General features: G+C 43.0%; 1 long non-coding RNA gene across 1 annotated transcript; it reads right to left on the bottom strand.

The window, feature by feature from the left end:
- Positions 1-6145: 6145 nt before the first annotated feature.
- On the bottom strand, positions 6146-12300 carry LOC139078978 (uncharacterized). The gene is made up of 3 exons (XR_011532203.1): positions 12051-12300; positions 9850-9988; positions 6146-8759 (listed from the first exon to the last, which is right to left on the bottom strand). It is a non-coding gene; the product is annotated as an uncharacterized lncRNA (long non-coding RNA).
- Between the last annotated feature and the right edge of the window lie 1917 nt (positions 12301-14217).

Here is a 14217-nt window from a genome sequence, read left to right as displayed (position 1 = left end):
ACAGCATGGGCTGGTACAAAAACAGACACACAGATCAATGGAACAGAATTGAAAGCCCAGAAATAAAACCACACATCTATGGACAGCTAATTTTTGACAAAAGAGCCAAGAACATACAATGGAGAAAGAAAAGTCTCTTCAGTAAATGGTGTTGGGAGAACTGGACAGCCAGACGCAAAAGAATGAAAGTAGACCATTGTCTCACACCATACACATAAATTAACTCAAAATGGATTAAAGACTGGAATGTAAGACCTGAAACCATAAAACTCCTAGAAGAAAATATAGGCAGTAAACTCTTTGACGTCAGTCTTAGCAACATCTTTTCAAATACCATGTCTACTCAGGCAAGGGAAACAAAAGAAAAAATAAACAATGGGACTACATCAGACTAAAAAGCTTCTGTAAGGCAAAGGAAACCATCAACAAAATGAAAAGACAACCCACCAAATGAGAGAAAATATTTACAAATCGTATGTCCGAGGAGGGATTAATTTCCAAAATATTTAAAGAACTCGCACAACTCAACAACAACAAAACAAACAACCCAATCAAAAAATGGGCAGAAGATATGAACAGGCATTTTTCCAAAGCAGATATACAGATGGCCAACAGGCACATGAAAAGGCATTCAACATCACTAATTATTAGGGAAATGCAAATCAAAACTACAATGAGATATCACATTACACCTCTTAAATTGGTTATAATTAACAAGACAAAAAACAACATATGTTGGAGAGGATGGGGAGAAAAGGGAACCCTCATACACTGCTGGTGAGAGCGCAAACTGGTGCAGCCACTATGGAAAACAGTATGGAGATTTTTCAAAAAATGAAAAATAGAATTACCATTTGATCCAGCTATCCCACTACTTGGTGTTTATCCAAAGAACATGAAATCAACAATTCAAAGAGATCTATGCACCCTTATGTTCATTGCAGTGTTGTTCACGATGGCCAAGATGTGGACGAAACCTGAGTGCCCATTGATTGACGAATGGATAAAGAAGATATGATATATATGTATATACGATGGAATACTGCTCAGCCTAAAAAAAGACAAAATTGTCCCATTTGCAACAATAGAGATGGACCTTGAGGGCATCATGTTAAGTGAAATAAGCCAGACAGAGAAAGAAAAACCCTGTATGATTTCACTCATATGTGGAAAATAAAGAAACACACGGATAAGGAGAACAGATTAGTAGTTACCAGAAGGGAAGGGGGTAGGTGGGTGAGCAGAAAGGGTGAAGGGCCACATATGTGTGGTGATGGATAAAAGCTAGACTGTTGGTGGTGAGCACAACGCAGTCTGCACAGAAACTGATAAATAATAATGTACACCTGAAATTATACAATGTTATAAACAATATGACTCCAAGAAAATAATTTTTTTAAAAATCAAAAGAAAAAAAGTATAGTCACACAGAAAAGTAATCTGGAAGGTTATATGACACAATATTAACTCCATGTGGTGAGATTAGAGGAAATCTTTATATGTTAAAAATATCTTTCTGATTTGCTTGAAATTTTTTAATGAGAATCCATTCCTTTCATCATCAGGAAAATGATGAAGCCATTAATTAAGAAAGAAAATGAGTGGTGAGCACAGGAGGCTCTGCCTTCCTGGCCCCACTGTAGACTAATCTAGGCCAGGCTCGCTGCCCTCCTATCAGTCCTGCTGGATTGCATCTCAGATTAGTTGGCGTTCTTGAGTTCTTCCTCTTACTGCAGCCCAGATGAGATGTCTTCTGCTTCTGCTTCGTTCTGTGAACTGATGGGAGGTCCTGGAATTATCATCAAATGGAGTTCCAGCCAGGTTCCCTCTGCCATCCGATCTTAGTCTATCTCTGTGCTCAGCACGACACCTCAGAGGAATTCCAGTCCGCCCTGTTGCACGGAGTCATAGAAAAGGAAAGCTTTCGAATTGGGTAGCTCTGTGTTGGGGTCATAGCTCTGCCACTCGGTCTGGTTATTTAACCAGCCTGAATTTCAGTGTCCTTATCTATAGAGTGCAGACAATAATACTATCCTTTTTTGTTTTTTAAATATTAGAGAGAATGTACACAGTGTTTACCAAAGAAGTTGTCATTCACTCATTTTACAACAGCCATTCGTTGTGCATTTATTTATGCCGTGCACTCTCTGGGCACCGGCGAGACACAGAGTCTACATTTCTTTTAGAGGAATATGTGTTTTTCAACTCTTTTTTTCCTAAGAAAGTCATTGTTTTATTTCGTTTAATATATACAACGTATTTTCTCTTTAAGCACAATGTAGACCTCACTATATTGTTTGTGACTTTTATTTTTTTTCAGTTTTATTAAGAAGTAATTGACATACAAAGACTATATTTTAGTGTAGAACATCCTCTGCGTATGACCTTTCAACTTATTAGTTTCTATGGCTACAAAGGTATGCGCATAGCTGAAGCATATCAACTGCCCCCACGAGAGATGTTCTAGCAGGCACCTGTGGCTGTCCTGTTTGCCATCATTCATGGCTTAAGGTATCTTTCCTGGGTTTTGCTTTTTTTTTTTTCCTGAAAGGCCAAGCAAAACAAAAAGAATGAACTAAAAAAGCTGTGATATTTAATACCACTTTGATATTACAGGCATTCAGTTTTATTGAAAAGCTACTTTCATTGTTCAGACATCAGGAGCCTGACTTAGAAAGATTTATAAAAATTTTCATAGTTGTTGAAGACTGGTTTCTTCTTATCAATTTTATATGCAGTGAAAATAATAAAGACAAAATAAGATCATCTTTTTAAGAGAGCTGAAATCAAAAAGAAGAGTTGGAACTGATACTGTCCATGTCTATGGTTCTCTTGGGGAATTTCAGTTTTTATAGCTAGCTAATAGTGTTGACAATTATTGAACAATGTATCAAATACTGTTCTAAGTGTATGAACTAATTTAATTCTCATACCAAAGAGATATAGTTATTTGCTCCCCTCCATCTTAAAGATGAGAAAACTGAGGCACAGAGAGTTTACATAGACAGGTCACAGGCAGTAAATGGCAGAGTAGGGATTTGAACCCAGGATGTTGGGCTCTGGAAGCCGCACATCCTTGTGCCATATTGTTTATGCATGTTGGTTACTATAAGACCTCACTATAGACTTATGAAAAAAAGGACTGATTAACAACTTTTTGAAATATAATGTGCTCATTGGTAGAGCAACTCCTGACTGGACGCAAACTCCTAACTACAGTGGTAGGGATGCTAATGGTAGTTGCTTTGCCAGAATCACCCGTGGAACACCCACTATTCTATTGGTGAAGATCTCCTGAAACTCAGAGAGATGTTCAAATTGAATTAAAATGTTAATCAACTAAAAACAGCAAAGACCCTTTAGGATACTTGGAAAGGGCTAGAAGTTACTGAACTAACTGGCAGTCTGGGACTCAGAAAGAAGTCAAAGGAGTGAGAAATGAAGCGTAAATCAAGTCATCACGAGTAATCTCTTTCTCACGGTGGGACAACTGAGAGCAGGTGTTGCCTGTCTGCCTCCAGGTTCTTTGCTTTTCCTCTACAGCTTGACCCACAAGGAGGGACTTTTCCAGCGTCTTTTGCTACCTTAGTTCTGAGGATGGTGAGCAGCTAAAGAGCTAATGTAACAGTGACCAGCTAGTCAAAGGCTTTGTGACACTTGAGGCAAAGCGTGCTCTAGCTTTGATGTCCCATCAGGTTTGCAGGACTTCTGCAGGACTGGATTTAGGGTCGATGCGCCACTCAGGCCTAGGAGAGCCAGTTTACTGACTTGTAGTTAAACTAGTAAATCTAGTGACAGGAGGCATTTGACCTAGATATTATTTCTTTAGTTCATTCTTCAGGTTTTATGTCTATGCTTGTATTTTGGGAAAAACTTAAGCAACTCAATGTCTGATTCTGTTACATCAAGAATGACTTATATTTTTAAAAAACAGTGGAATTTTTATTAAAAATATTGACCTCAGAGGTATCAATCACCAGATTTAAGAAGAATATACCTAGAGAGGATTACTCACCTGAAGAAAAACTCCTAGCTATAATTAAGTACTTTCCCTAAAAATCCTGAATATAATGATTCTAAATTATTTCTCTTTCTTTTTTCTTTAATATAAACCATCCATCCATTTGGAAGCTTCTGAGCCCATGCTGGTGACAAATCCATCATGGCTCGAAGTGGTTCCATGATGAAGTCAGAGTTATATTGTTGGTGACCTTGCTGTATCCCACACTGCATAACTGTTCACCCTCTCCTCTTTCCCTCCTGTCTCTGTGGGAGAGATGTCCCTTCTCTAGTTCCTGGGTACAGACCCTCTCTCGTCCCATACTCATGGGATGCTGCCTCATGAACTACCCTCTATCTTTCCTGGGTTACTGTCTCTCCTTTTCTATTGGTTTATGGCCCTGGTTTCAAGTAGGCTCATCTCCACTATATGAGCAACTGGAGAGAAGGGACAGTATGTTCCTTTTTTCTGAATATCTTGCCTACCTAGCATACCATGGGAGATGAAAATAGAATTATTTTTGGAATTAAAATGTAATGATAAAGAAAATAAGCTTTGATTTATTTTTCCTCTTATTCTGACTTGATAAAGAGACACTGACCAACTTTAAGCAGAGCTCGGCTATGCAGTTCGCCGAGTGCTCAGGTCCCTTCATGATGGTGGTTATGACTCGGTTTTAGCTCTTGTGCTACCAGAGGAGTGACTGTGCAGGAGTAGAAGTCAGGAGAGGTGAGTAGACCAAACCATTCTTTTCTGTCATTCCTGTGCCTAACTTTTCTCCCTGAGGTGGAAGCAGAAAAAGAACTACCATCTCCACATTGTACATCTCTATGCTGGCAGCACAAACTCCCATGATCTCTTACCTGCCAGAGTTTCTCTATCAATTTACCTTTCTAGGTCCTCCATTGGCGCTCAGTGTACCACTGTTGTCCCTGCCATGTAGTTTTCCTTGGAGGGGAGTCCTGTGAATATCCCAGGCAACACTTTGCAGTCTACAACTTGCTTCTGAACAGACTTGGAGTTACAAAATCTCAGCGTATACCAGTCTGTTTCCTAGAACAGTCGGTCTTTCTTCCACAACAAGCCATTTTAGGCTAACCAGAAAGCTTAACAGATTTTCTAAAACTGCTATTTAAGGTATTATACGTAAGATTATACAAATGCCATGAATTGCAAAAGCAGAACTTGAAGGTAATCACTTCTGCCTAAAAGAAGCAAGAAGAGAAAAGCTCAAAACTGAGCCCTGAGTCTGGGAAGCCAAAATGAGGATGGCGTTTAGTTCACCAAGAGAGGGAAGAGGAAAATCATCTCATCTGTCTCTGACAGTTCTGTCTCCTCAAGGCCGTGCAAGCATCGAGGTTTTTGTTGTTGTTTTTATTTTTCAATTCAACAGAACTACAGAGCACTCATTTGGCTTCATAGCTGTCGGGCTGAGGCCACCTCCTCGTCTACCCTCCTCTAGGCTGTTATGTCACAGTGAGACTTGCTGGAGGCATGAGATCGGGTCCAAATGGCCGGAGTTGCCCAGTGGCCCAGAAGTACCAGCTTGCTGGGATTTGCAAGAGCTGGTGACACATGGGTGATAAATGAAGGAAAGGAAAATTGTGTAGCTGAGAGACACTGAAGTCTGAGAAGGATTCTGCTCCAGCGACTCCCTAAATTGACAGTCCATGGCAGTTATTCACAGCAGTGCTAATCTCTTCTCTCCCTCTGCCCCTGGACAAGCATGAAAGGAATAATAGGAAACTGCTAGAGAATATCAGCTTGAATTTCACCACCCTAGCACACCTAATTTTTTTTTTGTACATTCTCTTCCTGAACTCATATTTAACCTGTGCAACAGATTAATGATCTAAAAGGGAGAAGATTCCTTTACTTAAATTTTCCTATTTAGTCAAGTTGAAGGAGATATTTTCATGTGGGTAGAAAGTTGTGGAAATTTGGTGAGGGTGTCTGAACCTTTGGCTTTCTGGTTTCTGCTTATTCAACACTTTAACACTTTTCTTTGTGACCTTGGGAAGCTACCTCATCTCACCGTGCCTTTCCCAAAGCAGCTGGTAAGAAGATTTGTTTTGGCCTATAGAAAGGAACCCCCATCATCTCTGGGGGAGTGTTGACGTGAATAACGAACACGGTACACGCTACTTATTCTTTGTAGCTGTTAACATTTCCCCCAACATTTATTTAAAAATTCAAATCAGCAGAAAAGTTGTGAGAATGGCACAATGAATGCCCATATACCCTTTATCTAGATTTACCAATTGTTAACATTTTGCCACATCTGCTTTATCTCTTTCCACACACATGCACATTCACACAAATATTTTTTTGGTGAACCATTTGAGACTTCTTTCACAGAGAACTCAATTACTATGATCCTAAATGTCTTAAGACATGTCTTCTAAGAACAAGGACATTCTCCTACATAACAGCAATATAAGTATCACATTCAGGAACTCTAACCTTGGAAATTGATATTATCTAATACATAGACCAAATTCAAATGTCCTCAATTATCCCAATAATATTTTTACATGTTTTTATTATTTTTTTCAATCCAGGATAGAATCAAGAATCATGCATTGTCCTGTATTTTTTTTTTTAACCTAGAACAGTTCCCAAGCCTTTAAAAAATTTTCTCTGATCACCTCGACATTTTTGAAGAGTTCAAGCCAGTTGTTTTGTAAAATGTCCATCAACTTGGATTCATCTGTTTCCTTGTGCTCAGATTCAGATTAAACTTTTTATGGCAGGAATACTGCATATGTGCTGTTGTATTCTCAGTGCATTACAGCAGGAAGCACAAGCTGGCAGTTCTATTATCGATGCTGTTAACTTTGATCATTTAGTTAAGTTGGTGTCCGCCAGCTTTCTCCATTTAGTGGTGCTTTTCTTTTCCTGTTTTTAATAAACAAGCAATTTGTGGACTGATATTTTAAAATTGTTCACTGCCAGTGGGTTTTTTGTATGCTCTTTTTGTTATGGTAGCCAATATTTCATTAAATATTTCATTCATAACAGTTCATAACAGTTTTCTTCATCTGACAATTCCAATATTTGCAATTCTTGGATGTCTAAATCTACTTTTAAATGACTTCTTGTGTGCTTGGTCATCTTCATTAGTTCATTACTTGAGCTTGATAAGAGCATCCTCAGGTCTAACTTGGCGAATCTTTCCTCTGAAGAGGGTTTGACTTTGACTCCTGCCGTAGAGGTACCATTTCTGGCCCTCCTTGTGGCTTTTGACTTTGAGTGGAAATGTGGGCTCGGCTTTCCCATCTGACTGCTCATCTAAGATTCTCTGCCCTCACGGCAGAGAGGATCTTAGAGTCTTGCCTCTTTTTCTGTTTAATAACAAGGCTTGTCCCACAGCAGCCTCACAGGAAGCCAGAGGTTGAGAAAGGCCTATTTCTAAGAGATTTGTGGCTGTGGTTTTTTGTCTAATGGAGTAAATTTTAAATCAATACCCAAAAAGTTCACAGAGTTTTTAAAGAATTGCATCAGCTTGGATGGAAAGGGACACAAACTGTACAAAATGAAAGGAGACCGTTGGACCCCTCAGCTACTACAAACAGGGATCCGGCTGAGAAAACTACTCAGCTGCAAACTCAGGCCATTCCCATTACAAAGGAATGATGACTTAGAGGACAGAACCAAGACCCTGAGGCAGAGCCAAGAGCCAGAGAACAAAGCAGCAGACTTGAGCCCTAATCAGAAACTGGCCACATTTGCCTTGCTGGATCTCGGAATTGCTTATGGACCTGTGATTGCCATGTGCCTCTTGTTTTCCCACTTTCTGAACAGGAGTATCCACAGTGGTTAGTTCCCACCACTGTATATTGGGTGTGTGGGGCTGATAACTTTAGTTCACTGGTATTTAGATTGGAGGAGTGGGGCCCGAGTTGCTGTACCTGGGAACTGATACATGCTAGGACCTAATTTATGACTTGAATTGATGTCATGATGGGGTGAGACTTGGTGGTCTTAGGGGAGAGGCTGATAATATCTTGCAGGTGGGTACCATGAAGTACCGTGGCCTGAGGATGGGCTGTGCTGACTGTATTTTCCCAAGATGGCCACAACAATATTTCCTGTCTTACTATATGGTGAGCTTGAACATCTCTCCCGTTGAGAGGTAGGATCTATGCTCCTTTTTCTTGAATTTGGGCAGATTCATGACTACAGCAGAAGTGAGGCTAGATCATAAATGGTAATACAGTGTCCTGTCTCTCTTGAGATGCTGACTCTAAAAACCCAGGCACCTTGCGCTTTGAAGCTCAAGCAGCCACATGGAGAGACCGTGTGCAGGTCTTGCAGCCAACTGCCCCAGCTGAGATCCTGGCCAACGGCCAGCATCCACCACCAGACATGTGAGTGAGTGAGCTTCAGAGGATTCCAATCTCTAATTGTCATGTAACCCCCAGGCTTCAGGTCTTCCCAGTTGAGAGCCCAGGCATTGCTGCCCAGAGACCAGCCGTCCCTTTCTGGATTTATGACCCACAGAATATGTGGGCAGAATCAAATGTTGTTGTTGTAAGTTTGGGGTGGTTTGTACGACAGCAATAGTAACTGGACCACTAGGTAGAGCTTGCGTCTCCCTGGGGAACATGGCAATGTTGTTTCTGCGGTCACTCTTGTTATTCTCATTGCCTCCAAATAGAAGCCATTTTCAAAGGTAGAGTGGGAGCTCTCTCATTTTTAGTAAACTCAAAGCAAGGAACTAGCTGTTCAGGAGATGAGGCAGGGTGCCAGATATTGCCTGAAGAAAAAAAAAGTGGTTGGAAATGTGACACTGCTAGGAGAATCACTCTCATTCCAAAGTCAGACTCAACGAAATTATATTGAACACTATGCTAAACACCAGGATGTGGTACAGATGGAAGGGAAGAGACAGGATATATGGCATCAACAGTTCAGCATTTCCTCCTGTGGTCAACTTCCTGATTTTCTTTCTATTATCCACTCTAAGTTCTCAAGAAGAGATATGATTTTTCTAGGTCATTACCCCTGCCCCTCGCTGGGCAGAGTTTTCATATCAAGCCACTTGATGGGCTGCTGGCTAACCTACGGACTGTCTGCCTTTGGGTCAGGCATCTTCCCCACTCAAGCTTCTGTGGTAGACGTGATTGGGACTGTTTTGGGGTAATTTTGTTCCCCAAAACTCATATGTTGAAGCCCTAACCCCCAGTACCTCAGAATGTGACTTTACTTGGAGGTAGGGTCTTTAAAGAAATGATTAAATAAAAATGAGGCCGTTAGGGTGGGCCTCAATCCAATACGACTGGTGTCCTTATAAGAAGAGGAATAGAGGGACACCAGGGGTGCAATATAGAGGAAAGGCCATGTGAGGATGCAGCGAGAAGGTGGACGCTATAAGTCAAGGAGAGAGGCCTCAGGAGAAACCAACTCTGCTGACACCTTGGTCTTGATTTCCTGTCTTCAGGACTGTGAGGAAATAAATTTCTGTTGTTTGAGCTCCCCAGTCTGTGGTTCTTTGTCATGGCAGCCCCAGCAGACTAATACAGGAATCCAACATGGCTGCTCATCTGTGGCTGTGGCCACTGTAAATTTCCTTTAGAAAGGAACTCTGAGAGAAGCAGGCACACAGCTTGTCCTGTATCCAGACCTTTCATTCAACTTTTTAACCTATTTGTAGAAAGAAGGCTAACAGAAATGAAAACCAATATATGAAAATTAGGTCTAATCAAATGCCACACTATATGATGTAGAAAATTATACGGTACAGTGTTTACACTGTAAGACTTTGGAGAAGGGGGAACTCAGTGTGGATTATAGAAGTCCATACATAGAGGGGGCACTTTATGAAAATGATGGGCTGCATACTGTACCTTTGAAGTTGAGAGGGATTTAAAGAGGTGTGAGGGAGGTAAAACAGCTGTCTGGATATGGTTGATCGGTTGATCCGTGTGAGCCAAAGCAAGGAAGTAGCACTGAGTGTGACGCATGCAGGGTCGGTGGAGAAGCATCCTGTGTAGGGCAGACCCGACACGTTGGGAACAGTGGGAGACAGGATTGGGCAGGTAGGGTAGATGGAGATCATGGACGACCTTGAAAAGCAGGCCAAGAACTTCTTATGGTTCTTAGGACTGATCTGCTGGTGCAAGTTATCCTTCAAATATCCCAGGATTCACCCACAACAGTAGTTTTTTGTTTTTGTTGGTTTTCTCTCTCTCTTTTTTTTTAAAGATTGACACCTGAGCTAACAACTTGCCAATCTTATTTTTTTTTGCTTTTTATCCCCAAATCCTCCCAGTAGATAGTTGTATATGTTTAGTTTGTGGGTCCTTCTAGTTGTGGCATGTGGGATGCTGCCTCAACATGGCCTGACGAGCGGTGCCATGTCCACGCCCAGGATCTGAACCGGTGAAACCCTGGGCTGCTGAAGCGGAGCGCTCAAACTTAACCACTGGGCCACGGGGCCAGCCCTATTGGTTTTCTCTTAAAACTACAGGGTGATATGAATATAATCGTTCTTTAGAATCATTGTATAATTATGGGAAAAAATTAGTATTACTTGTCAAAGGGGTTTCTAATTATAAGGAGGAAAATCCAGTCTCTGTGAGGGAAAACAAAGAATTATCAATTCACTCAATAAATGTTTGTTGAATGCTTACTAAGGGCTAATATGGGACATAAAGATGGGAAAGGTGCTCTTGGCCCTTGGGACTTTGGGTGGACAGGAAGTTTTAGATGGGTAGAAAGGCAGGAGAGCATTCCAGATGGCTGAAACTCCAATGACAAACATGCAGAGGGAAGAATAACAGAGGAGTGAGGAGACTGATCAAAGTATGGAGAAGACATCCACAGAGGCAGCTGGAAGTGAGGATGCAGAAGTGGGAGGAGCTACATTAACGTTAGGCTTTACAAATAAGCTAGGGCAGTTAATTTAGTAAATTCCGTTTTCCGAGGCAGACATCTGGCCATCGTGATTCAGAAGGAATCCCACCAGAAGATGATGGACTCAAAGCTTTGGCACATTAAGAGTTAACTTATTTCTATCAAACATACCATATTCACCAATCATTTAAGATAACCAAGCTATAATACAAATTTAATCATCTTCTCTTACATTTGTTTTAAAACACAAAATAATCTTCCTTACAAGGAGTTAGAAATAATCAGAGGGAAAGGTGTGAGTGTAATATCATACATATGAATTAATATATTGGCATCAAATTTAATTTAAAGTAGGTGGTAAAATCTGTCTTTAAAAAAAACACTTCTAGGGGCTGGCCCCATGGCCGAGTGGTTAAGTTCGCGCACTCTGCTGCAGGCGGCCCAGTGTTTCGTTGGTTCGAATCCTGGGCGCGGACATGGCACTGCTCATCAAACCACGCTGAGGCAGCATCCCACATGCCACAACTAGAAGGACCCACAACGAAGAATATACAACTATGTACCGGGGGCTTTGGGGAGAAAAAGGAAAAAAATAAAATCTTTAAAAAAAAAAAAACACTTCTATTGTCTAACACCTATGACTAGAAGAGGAAGATTTGGGGCAAGATTTTAGTTTCTGAATACAAAATCTATCTCACTAGATGAAGATGGGTATCAAATTTCAGGAGAACAGGAGGATTCCTCTAGATGAAAAGGTCCTTGGAGGTGGTTAGTTTAACCTTCCACTCCACAGATGAGAATCCTGCTATTCAGGGAGCATCCCTGGGCCTCCCAGATTTGGGCAGGTGCCTGGGGAGCAGAATCAGCCCATCATTGGGGCCCAGCTTTTGCATGCATGGTCCCAGGCAGTTGAGTTCCAAAGTTGAGCGTTTAAAATACTAAATTTGGGGGACAGCTGCCTCAGAGTTTGATGTGCCTCAAGGTGTCCTGCTGAAAACGGAGGACAGCATTTCCCAGCCTGTTCATCAGAAGGCCCTGGGCTGCTTGTTAAAAAAAACAAAACAATGAAACAGATTTCCAGGACCCCACCCAGACCTAAGGAGTCAGAACTCTGGAGTAGGGACTAGGAATGTGTATTTTAACAAGCATAGCAAGTGATTTTTAGTCACACTAAAATTTGAGAACCACTTACCCAGGACAAGTGCAGACTTCTGTGATTGCCTCTTACTGGCGGTCATCTTTCTCCACCCCGTCTTCTCCTTTTGGTCCTCAGCCCCACTGCCTTGGCCTGATGCTGTGTGGGCCTCCCAGCTCATACCCGCTGCAGTGTCCTTTTCCGTCCCCATGATCCTCTTCAACTTTCCACTGCCCCAGCATTTTTTCTCTTCCTCCTCTCTTCCCTTCTCCTTGCTGCTCCTCAGTGTTCTTGTTTTCATCTCCTCTCTCTTCTCCCTCTGTGTTTCATTTCCTCTCTCCCTTGCTTCTGACCCACTCTACTCCCTGCCTGACCAGGCCATTGCCAAGTGGTGCTGGTGCATCGACGGGCAGCCAAAGGCAGAATGACAAGGGAGGTGAGCACAGAGTTCTGATCAGAGACAGTGGTTCAGGACGTACCTGGGGAGGTCAGAGACAGACTCTGAGGCTGGACGGGCAGACATGGATAGCTGCAAGGGATGAGGGCGGGTGCAGATCTATGACACAGGACATTCCATGAGGAAGTAGATCCAGGGGCCAAGGTGGCTGGCGGGGCAGAGTGCCCCGTGCACACCTGCTCCCTGTCTTCCCAGTGGCTGGTGTGTGGGTCAGCTACAGAGCAGCTGAGAATCAGACCCTTCACCAGACGTGTTCCCAGGTGCTTACCTACCTACCAGGAGGGGTTTGTGTCCTCCTTTGTCAGACTTGAGACTTTTAATAAAGCAGTGAACACATCGTACACATGAGGAACCTTAAGTATGCGGGAATGGAGGCTTTCCCAGACATCCCTCACACACAGGCACGGAAGGCAGAATTCCAACTGAGAGGCCAGCACACTGGACCTCGGGCAAAACTGAGAATCAGACAAAGTCTGCCTTGTTTGTCCAATAGAATCTAAGCCCTTATATATGTTTGTATATACCTTTACATTCTGGCACAAAGTAAACACCCAGTGCGTGCTGGCTATTACTTGTTGTTAGGAAATAGTCCTCTATCTTCCGTATGCCCGTATTTTTTTCCCATTCAGGGCAGGCACTAGGGCTGGCATTTTGGGACCTCTCACAAGGAGGTCTTTGTGTCAGAACACCTGGAATGATAATCAGAGGCAATTTCTCCCTCCCCTGGAGAGCACAGATGCCATGCACCTTGGGTGTGGGCTGGGTTCTTTGGAGGCCCAGGAAGTGCCATTGCTGACAAAAGGGCTCCATTTGTCGGTCCCCTGCACCTGTTGCCAGGAGGCGTGGCATGTTCCATAGATTCCATTGGGAAGGACAGCCTCTTGGGAGGAGGAGCAGAAGGGTCCTCACCCAGGAGCCCTCCTTTCCAGGATGTAGCTCCCCCAACAATACTGTCTGGGTGGGTCAGCAGCACCCAAGGCAGGAACTCAGGGAGGCTCTCCTCTCTCGATGGTCTGGATGAGCCAGGAGTTGGCTCCATTTCCTTCCTGCCTTTCTTTGGACTCTCAGGTATCTCCCTTCAGAGGGTTGTGTTCCTAAAGGCTAGAACAACCCTGGTGGTAGGGGCCACCCTACTGTCCCTGCCCCCACCTTCCAGGGCAGGGAATTTTACTGGGCATTTCTTCCAGAAGCTATATCTGAATTTGAATGTGAGTTTCTCTGTCCTTTGTGATCTGCCATCTAGAATCACAGGCGGAGCCCTTCACGTTCCAGTTTGCCCTTAGCATCCTTTGGCAGACCCATCCTCTTCCACCTTCCACCGCCGCCCTGTACAACTCATCCCTCCTTGGCTCCCGCGCGCGTCATCCTTGCTGGCATCTTTCCTCATTTTCTTATCTGGTTGAAGCATTCCTGCTCTCTCTCTCTTCTGCTAATCTTCCATTCAAGGCCCACTCAGAATAAATGTCAGCGGCTTTCCCTGCCTGGCCTCCTGTCCACCCCGCTCCCCCAGCCCTGCAGAAATAACCCGCCTCTCCTCCACTGCTGCTTCCCCGGCACACGCCCTTGTTATTGCGCTTCTCCTACTGTGTCATCATTAAATGTTGACACCTGTGCCTCCCCGGGGCTCGAATGTGAGCTCCACAGGTCTTTTAATGGTGTCCCCAGGGCCAGCCTCAGGGCTTCAACATAGTGGTCTCTCAGGAACGGCTGCATTTTATTCTGACAGGATTGTCCACAACCTCAATGCTCCCCCCTCACTAACCCCAA

This window comes from Equus przewalskii, chromosome 23, assembly GCF_037783145.1.
Source record: "Equus przewalskii isolate Varuska chromosome 23, EquPr2, whole genome shotgun sequence".
Classification (NCBI taxonomy): Eukaryota; Metazoa; Chordata; class Mammalia; order Perissodactyla; family Equidae; genus Equus; species Equus przewalskii.
The sequence above is the reverse complement of the archived record's forward strand: the minus strand, read 5'-3'. Positions and strand labels throughout refer to the sequence as shown.